The sequence below is a fragment of the Sorex araneus genome, chromosome 1 (genome assembly GCF_027595985.1).
Source record: "Sorex araneus isolate mSorAra2 chromosome 1, mSorAra2.pri, whole genome shotgun sequence".
Taxonomy (NCBI): domain Eukaryota; kingdom Metazoa; phylum Chordata; class Mammalia; order Eulipotyphla; family Soricidae; genus Sorex; species Sorex araneus.
Genome location: NC_073302.1, coordinates 239725544 through 239738572, shown reverse-complemented (window position 1 = coordinate 239738572; position 13029 = coordinate 239725544). Strand labels below are relative to the sequence as shown.

The 13029-nt window shown below is 52.9% G+C and overlaps 1 protein-coding gene across 5 annotated transcripts in view; it reads right to left on the bottom strand.

Annotated features, from left to right (window-relative positions):
• Positions 1-13029, bottom strand: part of SLC7A1 (solute carrier family 7 member 1) — a 64846-nt gene that overhangs the window by 20971 nt on the left and 30846 nt on the right. For all 5 annotated transcript variants that reach the window (XM_055140976.1, XM_055140978.1, XM_004604549.2 and 2 more), the window contains exon 2: positions 10506-10778. The gene's annotated coding sequence lies outside the window, so the exon portion shown is untranslated. The remainder of the gene's footprint in view (positions 1-10505; positions 10779-13029) is intronic.

Below are 13029 nucleotides of genomic sequence, written 5' to 3'. Positions count from 1 at the left end.
GAAGGGCAGGCGAGGGGTCTGAGAGCAGAAAGGGCAGGCAGAAAGAGCAGGAGGACAAGTCCCGCCTCCAGGGCTCTGGTTCCTAGGGACACCTGGTTTCTGAGCACTGAGTCAAGCAACGGTGCTTCAACAAGGCAGTGAGGCCTGGGGGATGCAGATTCCAGGCTCTCAGTGGCACAGGCCAGGGGAGGCCCTAGCACTGTCCAAGGTATAAAGTCTTCCTGGAAACATTCTATTTTGGGGAGTGGAGCCACACCCAGCGATGCTGAGGGCTCACTCCTAACTCCACACTCAGGAATAACTCCTGGCAGGGCTCGGGGGACCATAGGGGATGCTGGGGATTGAACCTGGGTGAAGTACAAGCAAGGCCAGTGCCTTTCCCACTGTACTATCTACTGGACTGCCTTTCCAGCCCCATAAAGCATGGATTTTATTTTTCTTTCCCTTTTTTTGGTTTTGGTTTTGGTTTTTATTTTGGGGGGCTCATAGCAGGCATTGCTCAAGTTTGACTCCTGGCTCTGTGCTCAGAGATCACTTATGGAGGGGCTCACGGCTCCTGTGGGGGCAAAGGGGATGGAACCTGGGTCAGCCTCCTGCAAGGCAATTACCCAACCTGCTGCACAATCAGCCTGGCCTCTGGAAACACCTTCCTGCTTCCTTCTATAACTGGAGTCACTCAGTCAAACTGTGAAGCATCACAGAGCCGTTATACACTCAGGGTCAGAGGAGGCAGATGGGAAGATGCAGCATGCTAACTTGAGAAGTCTCAGGAGAAGATGCTGTGTCACGGCGGAGTTGAGAGTCTTCTCGGCAGCACTGGCAGCGCCAACATCTGATGGCTGCAGCCAGCCCTCTGCAGCAGGAAGGTTGACAACCGTTGATATGGGGCTGGAGCCATGATACAGGGAGGAGGGCACTGGCCTTGCACACGGCCAACCTGAGTTCAATCCCCAGCACCCCATATGGTTCCCTGAGCCCTGCCTGGAGTGACCCCTGAGCATTAGCCCTGAGCCCTGCAAAGAAAAGAAAAAGAAAAGAGAAAAAAAAACAACACTGTTCTATTGTCATGGCTACAGCGGTGGGAAAGGTGGTGGGTGCTAAAGCTCCTTCCCTGGGCTGGTGATGGTGGACAGTGTGTGGCCTGCTCTCACCCCTCCGAGCTGGAGTGTCTGGTTCAGCGATTGGGTTTCTGGCCCCAAAAGAGCAAGTCGAGTGCAAGACGATGGCCACACAGTTTAGCCGCCTTGCTGAAGACCGGACTACAAGGCTATAAAGCCCCCTGCCCTCTGTGGGAGAAGCCACATGCCCTCCCCCGGTCCTGGGGGAAGGGGCCAGCACAATCACTCCCCTGAAGCTTTGAGGGACCCCCAAGGATCCGTGGCTCTAGGCAGTGCAGGTGGGTTTGCCAGACATTCAACAACAGGAAGTGAGTCAGAGCACGGTGACCTCAGCTCCGGCAGAAGTGACCACTGGATGTCACCAGTGGACACACTTATCTCCCAAGCCCACCCCACACCTGAAAATCTAATCCAGAACTACTCGCTCACTGGGGCAGATGGCACCATCTGCAAACAAATGGGCTGGGCCACAAACCCCGTAAGTTTAGAGACAGACACTGGCTCCTCATCACATGACCAGAGGACTCTAGAGACCACACAGGCCTACACAGGCATGCTTTATGTCTCTCAGCAGAGGAAGGGAGGTCCTGTTTCTGCAGGAGGCTCTGGCCCACTCCTCCCACACAAGAGCCCGGGAGGGAAGCAAGTGCCAGGAGACAGCGGCTACTTGTGCCGTACTGCCTGGGAGCTCAGGAAGGCCAGGCTCTGCTCCTTTGCAAGGCCCGGGAACAAAAACACACCCAACGGAGGCTGATGGCAGGAAGGACGCCTCCCACAGTTGACTATGCATCATTTCTACTTTCCAGCACAGGAGAAAATGAGACACTAAGTACATCCTGGTTGTGTTTTTGCTTTCTGAGTCACATCAGGTGGTGCTAAGGCTTATTCCTGGCTCTGTGCTCAGGAATCACTCCTGTTTGCACTCAGAGGACCATATGGGATATGGGGATCGAACCCTGGCTAGGCATGTACAAGGCAAACAAACACCCTACCCCAATACTATCTCTCTGGCTCCATTTTTTAAGAAGTACTCTGTCTCCGTGGAAGAACTGCAAAGACATGCTCTCTTCTGCATGGCATTAGCTGTCTGCATCCTGCCCACAGCTTCCCACTCACAGTAATGCTAGTCACACTCGCTCCAAAGCTGAGCGAGGCTATATGAAACTTCTCTCTGTAAAACAAACCGACCATTCTTGTCCCAGTGATGCTGGGTTTCCTTACACTGTCTGCTGTGAGGGTTTATGCAGAGAGCTGTCGGAATACTTTGAAAGCATTCTCTGGAAACTAGGTCACCCTTTCTCGTGGGGCGACGCCTCTACAGTGGCTGATACCTGCTTTCTTGGAGGGTCTGACAGAAGTCTTAACAACAGTGAGAAGCTCAGATCCATCTGAGTGGGATGCGAGTAGGGTCACACTCATGTCAGACTTACCTAAGGCAAGGTTGCCTAGCCTTAGGTGCTACCCTCTTAGAAAAGCAGAGAAGACCCATCCGTTTCCAAGAGAGACCCTAACTCCGTGCCATCCTCCTGATCACTGTAGAGAAACAGGAGAGAAATGATTCAATATGTCAACGTGGCAGAGATAATAAAGACGCATCTATGCGCTGGGTCGAAGGTGAGCTGGCATGAGCAGTATTGATTTTATCATTTTCAAACTTCTGAAAATAGTTCTATTACTACTGGAAAGGTGCCCTACATGAGGCCCTGGGGGAAATCCTTCCTCTGGGGGGCCAGAGATAGTACATACAGCGAGTGGGGCATCTGCCTTGCATCCAACCAACCAGGGTCCAATCCCAGCACCCCCTATGGTCCCTGAGTCCTGCCAGGAGCAATCCCTTAGCTCAGAGTCAGGAGTAAACCCTGATGGATATGGCACAAACAAACAAACAAACAAACAAACAAAAACCCAAGAGTCCACCAGCCATCTGGAGGGCGTGAATGGCCAGACACATGCTAAGTTCCTAAGCGCCGTCCTGGGAAGAGAAGCTCACATCCTTATAAAGCCCATCTTCCACTCCTCCTTCAGTGGCCTGCAGAGTGGTTCAGACATGTTTGCCCCAGCCTCAGGGGAACCACTGATGGGGGACGTGTGAGGCACGAAGCCCCTTCAGCTGCCCCAGCGCCAAAGCGCACAGCCCGGCCCCGTGCTGCCATGTACCCGGCAGCCTGTCTGTCAGCACTAACAACCAAGGTGCAAAAGCTCGCCCTAGAGCTCCTCGCCTTGGGAGCAGAAGGGACAGCAACCAAAGCACTGCAGGATGCTGGCCACTGTGGGACAGATGGGAGAGGAAGGGACGGCAGCTCCCAGGCCCCCTCAGGTGTACCATTCCAGGGGCAGGGGGGTGGAATCTGTGTTCTATCCCCAGGGTCATCTCAGGGACCTGATTTGTTCTTGTGAACAAGTCCCAACCTTTGGGGTCTCGAGTCTCTAGTGTGAGAACAGCAGACGGGGCCTTCTGCCAACACACAAGCTGGAAATTGCAGAGGAGACTATGGTTAGAGTGGGGAAAGCGAAGCCCACTGGTCTTCACAACCAAGCACCGCGGTGACCGCCCCGCAGCAGGTGCCTCATCCCTGATTCTGCCTTAACTCTGCGAGTAAGCACGGAGGAGGGGAGAAGACCCAAATCAGCTCGGCTCTGGCCCCACGTGCACCTAATACTGTCACATAAAATCCCGTCCCGGTTACGCACATCAGATGCCGTCTGTGCCGGGAAGCCGGTGGACGAGTTACCAAGTACGTCTGCACAGGCCAAGATACGATCTGAGAATGCTTCCTCTCCGAGCCAATAGGATGTGATTGGAGGTGTTTATGGCTCAGCGGCATTTCCGTGGCTGCGAGATGCCCTGGCCCAGGACATAGAAAAGCGCTGGATCTGACTGAACCCGGGAGCCAGTCTCACTTTCTGTGGGCTGTGAACGCTAACCAAGGCAGAATCTGTCCCAAAAGCTCCAGTGGGAAAGAAAGAGCTTAAGGTAAGATCTCCTGAGATGAGACGTCAGAGGAGCGGCAGAACACTGCCTCTCTCATCCTCTGTCCTGCAAGGCCCCGAGTTTTCTGTGGCTCTTTCTGCAAATGCTTTCCAAAAGCGCACAAGGAGAATTGGAAAATGCAGGACTAGAAGACACCAGAGAATTCTGTAAAATCTGACCTAATGTTCACGGAACACTCCCAGGCCCGTCAGTATTCTTTCCACTTACGCATTAGCCCGCACGCCCAACACCAACCCAGGCAGTCCACAGACCTACACGTAGTCCGGGAATATCTTAGTGCCCAGATTCCTGCAAATTCCTCCACCCTTCCTGTTGTTTTCCCATCAGCAAAAGCGACTGTGTTCAGGGGGAAAAAAATACAGCGAGAACAACAAAAAACAACCTTGGAATCTGAGAAAACGCACAGGTTTCGAAGTAGCTGTCTACCCACCCCCACCACCAATGGAGAAACACAGCAACGACAATGAAAACTCAAGGACAACTTTGAACTGATATGGGGAAAACCAGCCCGCCCCGAGAGCTACAGTCAACCAATGCTATGCTGTAGTAGGCGAAGGAGGCCTTGGCAATGCGGATTAAAAGTCTGTCTTGAGCCAAACCAGCCCTGAGGCACAGAGGCCTCCAAAACAGAGAAATGAGGGGACTGGCTGTTCTTTGAGAGGCAGAAGTGCAGCTCAGAGAGGCTGGCCCCAGCAAAGATGCCACCAAAGGCGAGGACAGGCTCATCAACGCCCAGCCAGGGCTCCCCGCTCTGCCCTGGACAACACGCTAGCAACAGGCTTTGGGGGGCAGCTTGGAAGAACCTACAAAAGTCACCTGACAGGGACAAGTGCCACACGCTCTTTGTCTTGGGGACTGGCCTCGGATGTGTCCCCTTGGTGCACTCCCAAGTAAACTTATCTCCCACTTCATTCTTCATCACCTTCCGGAAGTGTTTTCCTGTGAGGGCAGGCAGCGAACCCAGTCACCTGGGCAGAGGGAAGGATGATCTTTTCTGTCCTGCAAAGAGCCGGCTCCTAGCTCCAGCCTGAGTTTCCTGTGAAACTGGGGGATGGGGGGTTATGTGGAGGGTGGAAGCTCATCCCTCTGCCCTGAAGATCAAGTGGAACTCAGGCCCAGGCTGGTTGCAAGAGGCAAATGTCCACAGCACAGAGCATGTTCCTCCTAAGGCAATTTAAGGGGAGACTCCCTCAAGGTGGCTACTCCCTCATGCCCCATTTCACATGTGTCAGCCACCAGCAGCCCCATGCCTAACACACACACATATTCATATTCATCAAAGACCGATACAGTTAGCAACCATGATTCTCTTCGCAAGAACACGGGGAGAGTCGGAGCTGAGCTGACTGTATCAGTCACCTAACTTAAAGTAGCGGGAGAATTTGAATCTAGCTAAGCTACTTCTGGGAAGCTCTATTCCATGCCAGGTAACAACACTCGACCCTGACTCTATACTCTTACTGCCCCACTACCTGACAATTCTGGCTCCATTTGTTACCCTGCCTCAAATCCTACCAAGAAAAGGCTCCCATGGGTTAAGTGGCAACCTTTTCCTCAATGCTAATACCCCTGTGAAAAATGAAGTAAGCTCATTATTGACATGGTGGAGTGGAATCAATATTACCCACGTCAGCCATGGGCCAATCGAACCTAGCAGTGAAGCAGGGGAGGGGTAGTTGGGATGAAGGAAGGATGGTGTTCTGGGCTGCAGGGTGGGGCTCCATGTGAGAGTCCTGAAAAGCATCTAGACAGCCGAGGCATTGAAAAAAATAAAAAGCTATGTGAAAGGAATGGCTAACCAAAGCAGATAAAAAAAGTAATATGCAGGCAGAGGGAAGGAGGGAAGGGTATGGTATCATGGATAAAAGTGAAGGAAAGATCAAAGCAGCATGGTAAGCCCCCCTTAGAAATAATCACACACTACATGAATGTAAGTACATAAAGAATGGTTTGGAAAGGGCATTGAGGGAGTATCTAGACAGAAGATTATGAGCATTTGAAATCTTTCTGCATTCTAATGATTTTCTTTTTCCTAGGAGTATGCATTAGTTCTAAATTAAAGGGAAGGAATTCTCTTAATGAAACCAAAAAGCAGGTGGGGGGCTCTTGGGGGGGAGAGGCATGAGGATCAAAAGACAAGTTAAAAACCCCTGTCAAATATATCTAGGGCATGTGGATAGTGTGGTATGTGGGGTTTCATTTAATAGGGTTTTATTCTCCTGTTTCCCTACAAATACGCAGATTTTGGAAATTTCCAAAAGTAAATGTGAAAAGAAAGGAATTCACGGAGGGCTGACCTGGAAAACAATGAGGAAATTCTTTCCATGATCCTTATCAAGGGTCCCAACCCCCTCCTCCATCCCCAACCTCCAGGCCAGAGTAACCCCATCAGACCATAAGCAAAAGCCGTATAACATAGCTTACTAAATCCTTTTTGGGCCTCCCAAGTGGTGGAGAAGGAGGTCCAGGGCCATCCAGCAATTCCGGGCTGGAGACTCTATGTGGTCCCCAGGAGGCTGCACTGCTTAGCCCCAGCAGTGCCAGCAACCAGCCCTCGAGGTATCTAGGAGCTCCACCTGGTGATGCTCAAGGAACCAAGTGAAGCTGGAAATGGAGCCAGGTCAGCCGCATATCCTTGAACCCCTGCACTCTCTTCCCCACCCCAAAATGACCTGACGTAAGATTACACTGAACCATAGGACAACTGTCACTATTTGGTCAGAAAGGTCAGGTATAAAGGGTCTGACACAGATGAATGTGATCTAACTTCTTAATTAGATACGAGCAGACGTGGGCAAACGGCAGTGAGATCAGAAAGCACCCAGGAGCACTCTTGAATACCAGAGAAACAGCTCGGAGCCTGTTCCCGGGCCAGCAGTGGCCAGGGGCAGCCCCTGCAGTGCCTCCGGGAGGTGTCTGGCTCAACACTCACCCTTCAGCAGGAGTTGTGGAAGCTGGGCTGAAGCGCGGGCAGCGGGCGGGGCCCCGTGAAGCAGGAAGAAAGTGAGTGCGAAGCCATGCAGAGTGGAGAGGCTGAAAGGGTCCGTTTGGAAGACAGCCCAGCTCCTTCCAGAGCATCTGCAGAGCCAGCTGGGGACTGACACTGCGCTTGGACCCGGCAGCACTTTGAAGCTAAGGAGGGACATCGACACAACACCACCTAGGGGTGGATCTGGCCTCGGGAAGGCCGGCCTGGCTCTGCCAGCTGCTCGGGGATCAGGCTTTTTTTAGTTTATTTTTTTTCTTGGAAGCAAATCAATATTTACCTTTGAGCACACTGTTTTAATCTAATTAATAAAGTCCTTTTACGCAAGTACGCACTGTAACCTTTCATATTTACCTGCCACTTGTTCCCCATCCTCGTCTCTCCTCAAAGTGCCCAGAGACACACGCAATAACACACGTCTGCAGTTACCATGGGGATTATCCCTGGTACGTGTAATGCACACATCATCCTCAAGCAGGAAATGCCACACTTTACAGGAGATCTGCCCGACCTATCTGTTGCCACACTTCACTGGCTATTTTTCAGATTTTTTTTCTGCCACACTTCACTGGCAAAATTTCAGATACACAGCGCGCGCACGCGCGCACACACACACACACGTACACACACACACACACACACACACACACACAAAAGCTTCTCAACATTCAAAGAAACAGACTCGCTGGTATATTCTAGCACCTTCCTTCTCTGCCTCGAGCTTCTCTAGATGTGACCCGCAAGGCATGTCCAGGGAAACTGTAACTGAACTGGTCTCAAACTCCCCGAGGCTTCAGAAGCCACTGGGCAATTTACACAAGGGCCTATACCTCGACCCTTGCCCGAGCGGTCAAACAGCAGAAGACTGATCGGGTGGAGGAAGGCGAGGACAAAGCTGCTCTGGAATGCCAGGTACACGGAGCGACTGACAACAACACAGGATGGAAATATGAGCGTCCAGGAACAGATGGGCCACACCTGCCACACGCCTTGCTTCAGCAGGTGGTTCTGGTGCAACAAATGGCACCGCTAGGGGCCAGAGAGAGAATGCAGCGGGGAGGGTGTCTGCCTTACACACCGCCAACCTGGATTTGATTCCCAGCACCCTAGATGGTCCCCCGAGCACTGCCAGGAATGACGTCTGAGAGCAGAGCAGGGAATAAGCCCTGGGCATCACGAGGTGTGGCCCCAAGACAAAGTAAAAGGATAAGAAATGCCACAGCACACAAACCTGGTGCCAGCACCTCCACTCCAGAATGTGCCAAGCCTGGCCTCAGCGCCTCAAAATACGCCACATCCAACACTCCATGGTCAGGGATGCAGGTTTATGGATGCCCACCCCATTTGGTGACTGCTTCCCTTGGGGAACATGCATGGACAGCCCCCTACTGTTCCTAGGGGATTCTGAAGGGTTGAACAGAGAGATGTGGCAGCTAATGCCCCAACAAGGCTCTCCATGGCCCAAGGCCAAGGAAGCCTGAGGTCAGGGCACGCTGTACTCTGAATGTTCCCTGGGGAGTCACTTGAGGCTCAGGCCCATTTTCATGGACAAAGCAGGCAACAAAAACACAGTCCTAGATTTTGTTTTGTCTTGGGGCCTGGCTCTGTGCTCAGGGATCTCTCCGGCAGGGCTTGGGAGACCATATGAGGTGCCAGGAATGCAAACTGGGTTGGCTGGCTGCAGGCAAAGCAAACACCCTCCCCACTGTGCTATCATTCCAGCCCCCAATATAAAGGCTGTGTGTGTGTGTGTGTGTGTGCGTGTGTGTGTGCGCGCATGTGTATGATTTGGGGATAACACCCAGCAATGCTCAGGGGTTACTCCTGGCTCTGCACTCAGGAATTCCTGAGGCTAAGGGGACCATATGCCACATGGGAATCTAAGGATTGAATCTTGGTGGGCTGCAAGCAAGGCGAATGCCTTCCCCACTGCACTGTTGCTCCTGCCTGCTTCCTTCTATCTTAAGAAAACCTGCTCCAAGATGCTTCTGTGTGGCCCTGTCCTGTTGCCTCAGCCCCCACGTCCCCCTGGGGAAGACCCTGGTATGGGCTGCTTGTTAATGCATGATTTCGTTTTGTTCTTTTCTCTTTTTGGTGGTGGTGGGCCAGGGGGCTTACTCCGAGCTCTGTGTTTAGAGATCCTCCTGGAGATGCTTAGAGGTGTGGGGATCAAACCCCGGCTGGCCATGTGGAAGGCAAATGCCCTACTCGCTGTTACCATGGCTCAGGCCCTATGCGCGCATTCAAAACAGCCAAAACCTCAGACTTGAGATGGTGACTGACCTGAACAAGTACAAGAACATGAGATAAAGAGATCAAAGTCAGGAGATAGTAGGTCTTTTTTCCTCAGGAGGAGAGAGAGGGGAGCAGTGGGACACACCTACTGTTGCTGAGGACCTATTCCTGGCTCTGCACCCAGCAATCACTCCTAGTGGGGTTCAGGGGACCATATGGGGTTCTATGGATCAAATAGGGCTTGGCTGCACATAACACAAGTGCCTTAACTCCTATGTTATCTCTCTGACCCCAAGGTGAGGTTTTTAAATAAATGTGCAGCGACCAGAGCGACAGTCCAGCAGGTAAGTCATTTGCCTTGCTCACAGCCAACCTGGGTTTGATCGCCTTATGGTCCCCTGAGCATGGCCAAGAGTGATTCCTGAATGCAGAACCAAGAGAAACACCTGAGTATTGCCAGGTGTGGCCCAAATACACACACACACACACACACACACACACACACACACACACGGTACCTGTAGGCAAATACAACTTGACAAGTTTGCCTTTTTCTTCATGATGAAAAAAATATTAACAATAAAAATGAAGTTGTAATCATGAGTTTTTGCCAAGAATTATATCATTGTGCCAAACACAAATATAAAAATTAGAAAAGATGAGGCCACTCTTAAAGACAGGGTGGGGGAGGAGCACAGAGTGCCCCCATGAATAGCCTCGACCTCCCAACCCTCTCACCAAGCTTCCCTGCCCAGCGCCCCCCAGAGTTTCCGGGCTGCCTTACAGCAACTGAGCCAGGGCCTGGACACCCCAGAGCAAGGGGCAGGAGAATTCTGGAGTCCAAGAGTACAAAGCAGAAGAGTGAGACGAAGAGGAACAAGATGGAGAGCCCGGGGCAGAAAGGACATTGAAGCCCACCCACACCCCTCCCAAGTGCAGAAAATTAAGGCCAGAGCACAGCGCCCGCCACGCCAGCATCCATGAGTCTCAAGACCCCTGACTGTGGCACTGGGACACACCTGCCGCAGGACTTAGGGGGCCCTGGGACGGGTCCAGCAGCGGCTCCCTGCTCACCAGACCCTCACAGGCAGTGCCAGAGGGAGGACACGAAGTGTGGGAATTTAAGACACCAACCCCTAGCCCCTGCCCCACCTCCCCAAGAAAACAGACAGACCTGCTTCCTGCTGGGCCCACAGGGACTGAAGAACAAGCCTCAGAAAGGACCAGGCTGAGAAGTTTTAAGGAGACAACAGGCGTGGGCTAAGGCACGAGTTCACTTAGAGGCCAGCGATGATGGTGCTCCACAGACGACGGATTCTCCCAGCACAGCGAGAGGCCCGGCCACAGGCAGACTGCACCGGGGTCCAGCGGGAGGTCTTGACGCCCGAGGATCAGCCGGGGCCCGGCGTGCACCGATCTCAGGAGGGGCTCTAGGGGCTTCAGGCTCCTGCAAAGAAGGAAGAGACGTGAGACTCCAGAACCTCCAGGTCTTGAGGCTCTGATCGGACACAGTAACCTCAGATGGGACGAGGGTGGGGAGGGTCCTGACACAGGAGCTGGGTGGCCCGGACCCCCATGCAGCAGGGGTTATCGAGGGAATCTGGGAGAACTGAAGAATCAAGAAATCACTGAAACTCAAGAATCTGAGTTTCTTGGCCCAGAAACTCAACCACATCACCTCTCCAAAGGGACGGTCCTATCTCAAAACTAGATGACACAGGAGCATGACCCTGGGGCCCGAGTGTGGCACAGCACGCAAGGCTCGGGTTTTGCACGTGGAGGAGTCGAGGGTCAATCCCTGTGCCCCACACAGGGTCCCCCAAGCCACAGGAGCGATTCCTGAGCTCAGAGCCAGGAGTCAGCCCTGAGCGCTTCCGGGTGTGGTCCCCAAACCAAAACCAACAACAAAAACAAACTAAAAGAGCAGGACCCGGATGGGTAAATCAAGGGTCCAGAGGAAGGTACATGAAAGCTCTGGAGCCTTCTCTGGGGCCACCAGGGGGCCTGCTGTGCTGGAAACCTGCACCCAGGTGCTCCGCCACGAGAGCCACAATCTAGACCTAATGAATGTCTTGAACATGATTCACACCTCACCGTGAACTCAGGGGATTATCACCATGGCAAAAACATTCACAATCAAAGCCGAAGTTGAAGATGCATAAACGTAGCGGCAGCACACACATAGCCAGCACAAGAAATGCCACTGGGTCAGCCTGAGCCACACCTTCTCTCACCTTGCATCCCACACAATCATGTCATCCCTGTCCACGATCCATTGTGAAAATGTCCAAGCTTAGGGAAAGGCGACACCCCCCCACCACACACACACACACACACACACACTTCCTCGTTGTTTATCAAGACCAAAGGTTCTGCCTCACTGCTGAGGCAGATGGTGAGGGAGCTTTGGTGACTCGCGAGCAGGACACTGACGACACTAACAGGGTGCCACCATCACACAGAAAAAAACCACCACACAGTGCTAACAGCATCAAAAACGCAGGTCAGCCTCACAGGTCCGAGATGGTCAGCATCCCACTGTCTCTCCAGAATGCAGAGTATAGGATGGAGCTCTGACCAGCAGTGAGAGGGCAGCCCACGCGCCCACGGGTCTTGGTGCTGGAGCAATAGCACAGCGGGTAGGGCACTTGCCTTGCATACGCCAACTCGGGTTCTATCCCTGGCGTCCCATATGGTCCCCCGAGGACCGTCAGGAATAATTCCTGAGTGGAGAGCCAGGAGTAACCCCTGAGCACCGCCGGGTGTGGTCCAGAACCCCCCCCCCAAAAAATGCCCTGGCCTGGCTGCCCCAGGGGGCCGATTTGGGGACTCTTCCAAGAGGCTCGGTCCTGAGAAGACAGAGGACGCAGGATTTAGAGGAGAATTCACGTGCTGACCCAGGCTGAGAGCCAACTCACCCCTCAATCAGAGCAGGGAGGGAACAGGATGAAAATGACAGAGTTGAGGCGTGGACAACAGCAGTCACACACAGTTCTGAGGTGATTTGGTGAGGCTGGACCCGTCCAGGGGAGCAGCAGAGACCTGGGGGTACTTCCTGTGTGTTCACTTTGAGAAGGCACTGAGTGGTCTGGAAAGGGGTGGTAGGCCGTACCAGTGCGGGACCATCTGGGTTACCGACTGGCTGACCTCAAGACTCTCTTCCTTGAAGGACAGGAGAGTTGGTCTGAGGGAGGCAGTGGAGGAAATCCTTCTCAGGGAACATAGGCTCGCCATGTGGGCAGCCAAGGAAGGCTGCTGGAGATAAGGAACTGAGCTCTGTGGTGCTTTCTCTCTCTCTCTCTCTCTCTCTCTCTCTCTTTCTCTCTCTCTCTCTCTCTGTCTTTCTGTCCTTACTCTTTCTCTCACTCTCTTACTCTCTCACTCTCTTGCTCTTGCTCTTTCCCTCTCCCCTCCCTTCTGACTCTTTCCATCTTTCCCTCCCTCTCTCCCTACCTTCCATTCCTCTCTCCCTCTTCCTTCTCTTTCCCTCTTCCTCTTTGTCTTTCTCTCCCTCCTCTGTTCTTTTTGTCTCTGTCTCTCTCCCTCATTCGCCCTCCCTCTGCTCCCCGACCTCTCGCTTATGAAGGGAAGCATCCAACTGCTCATACCCCAGTTTGCGCCCAGGCCGGCCAATTTAAGATTCCCACACTCCAACACTCTAAAATAATCTGTTGTTGTTATTTTGAGCCACTAAACAA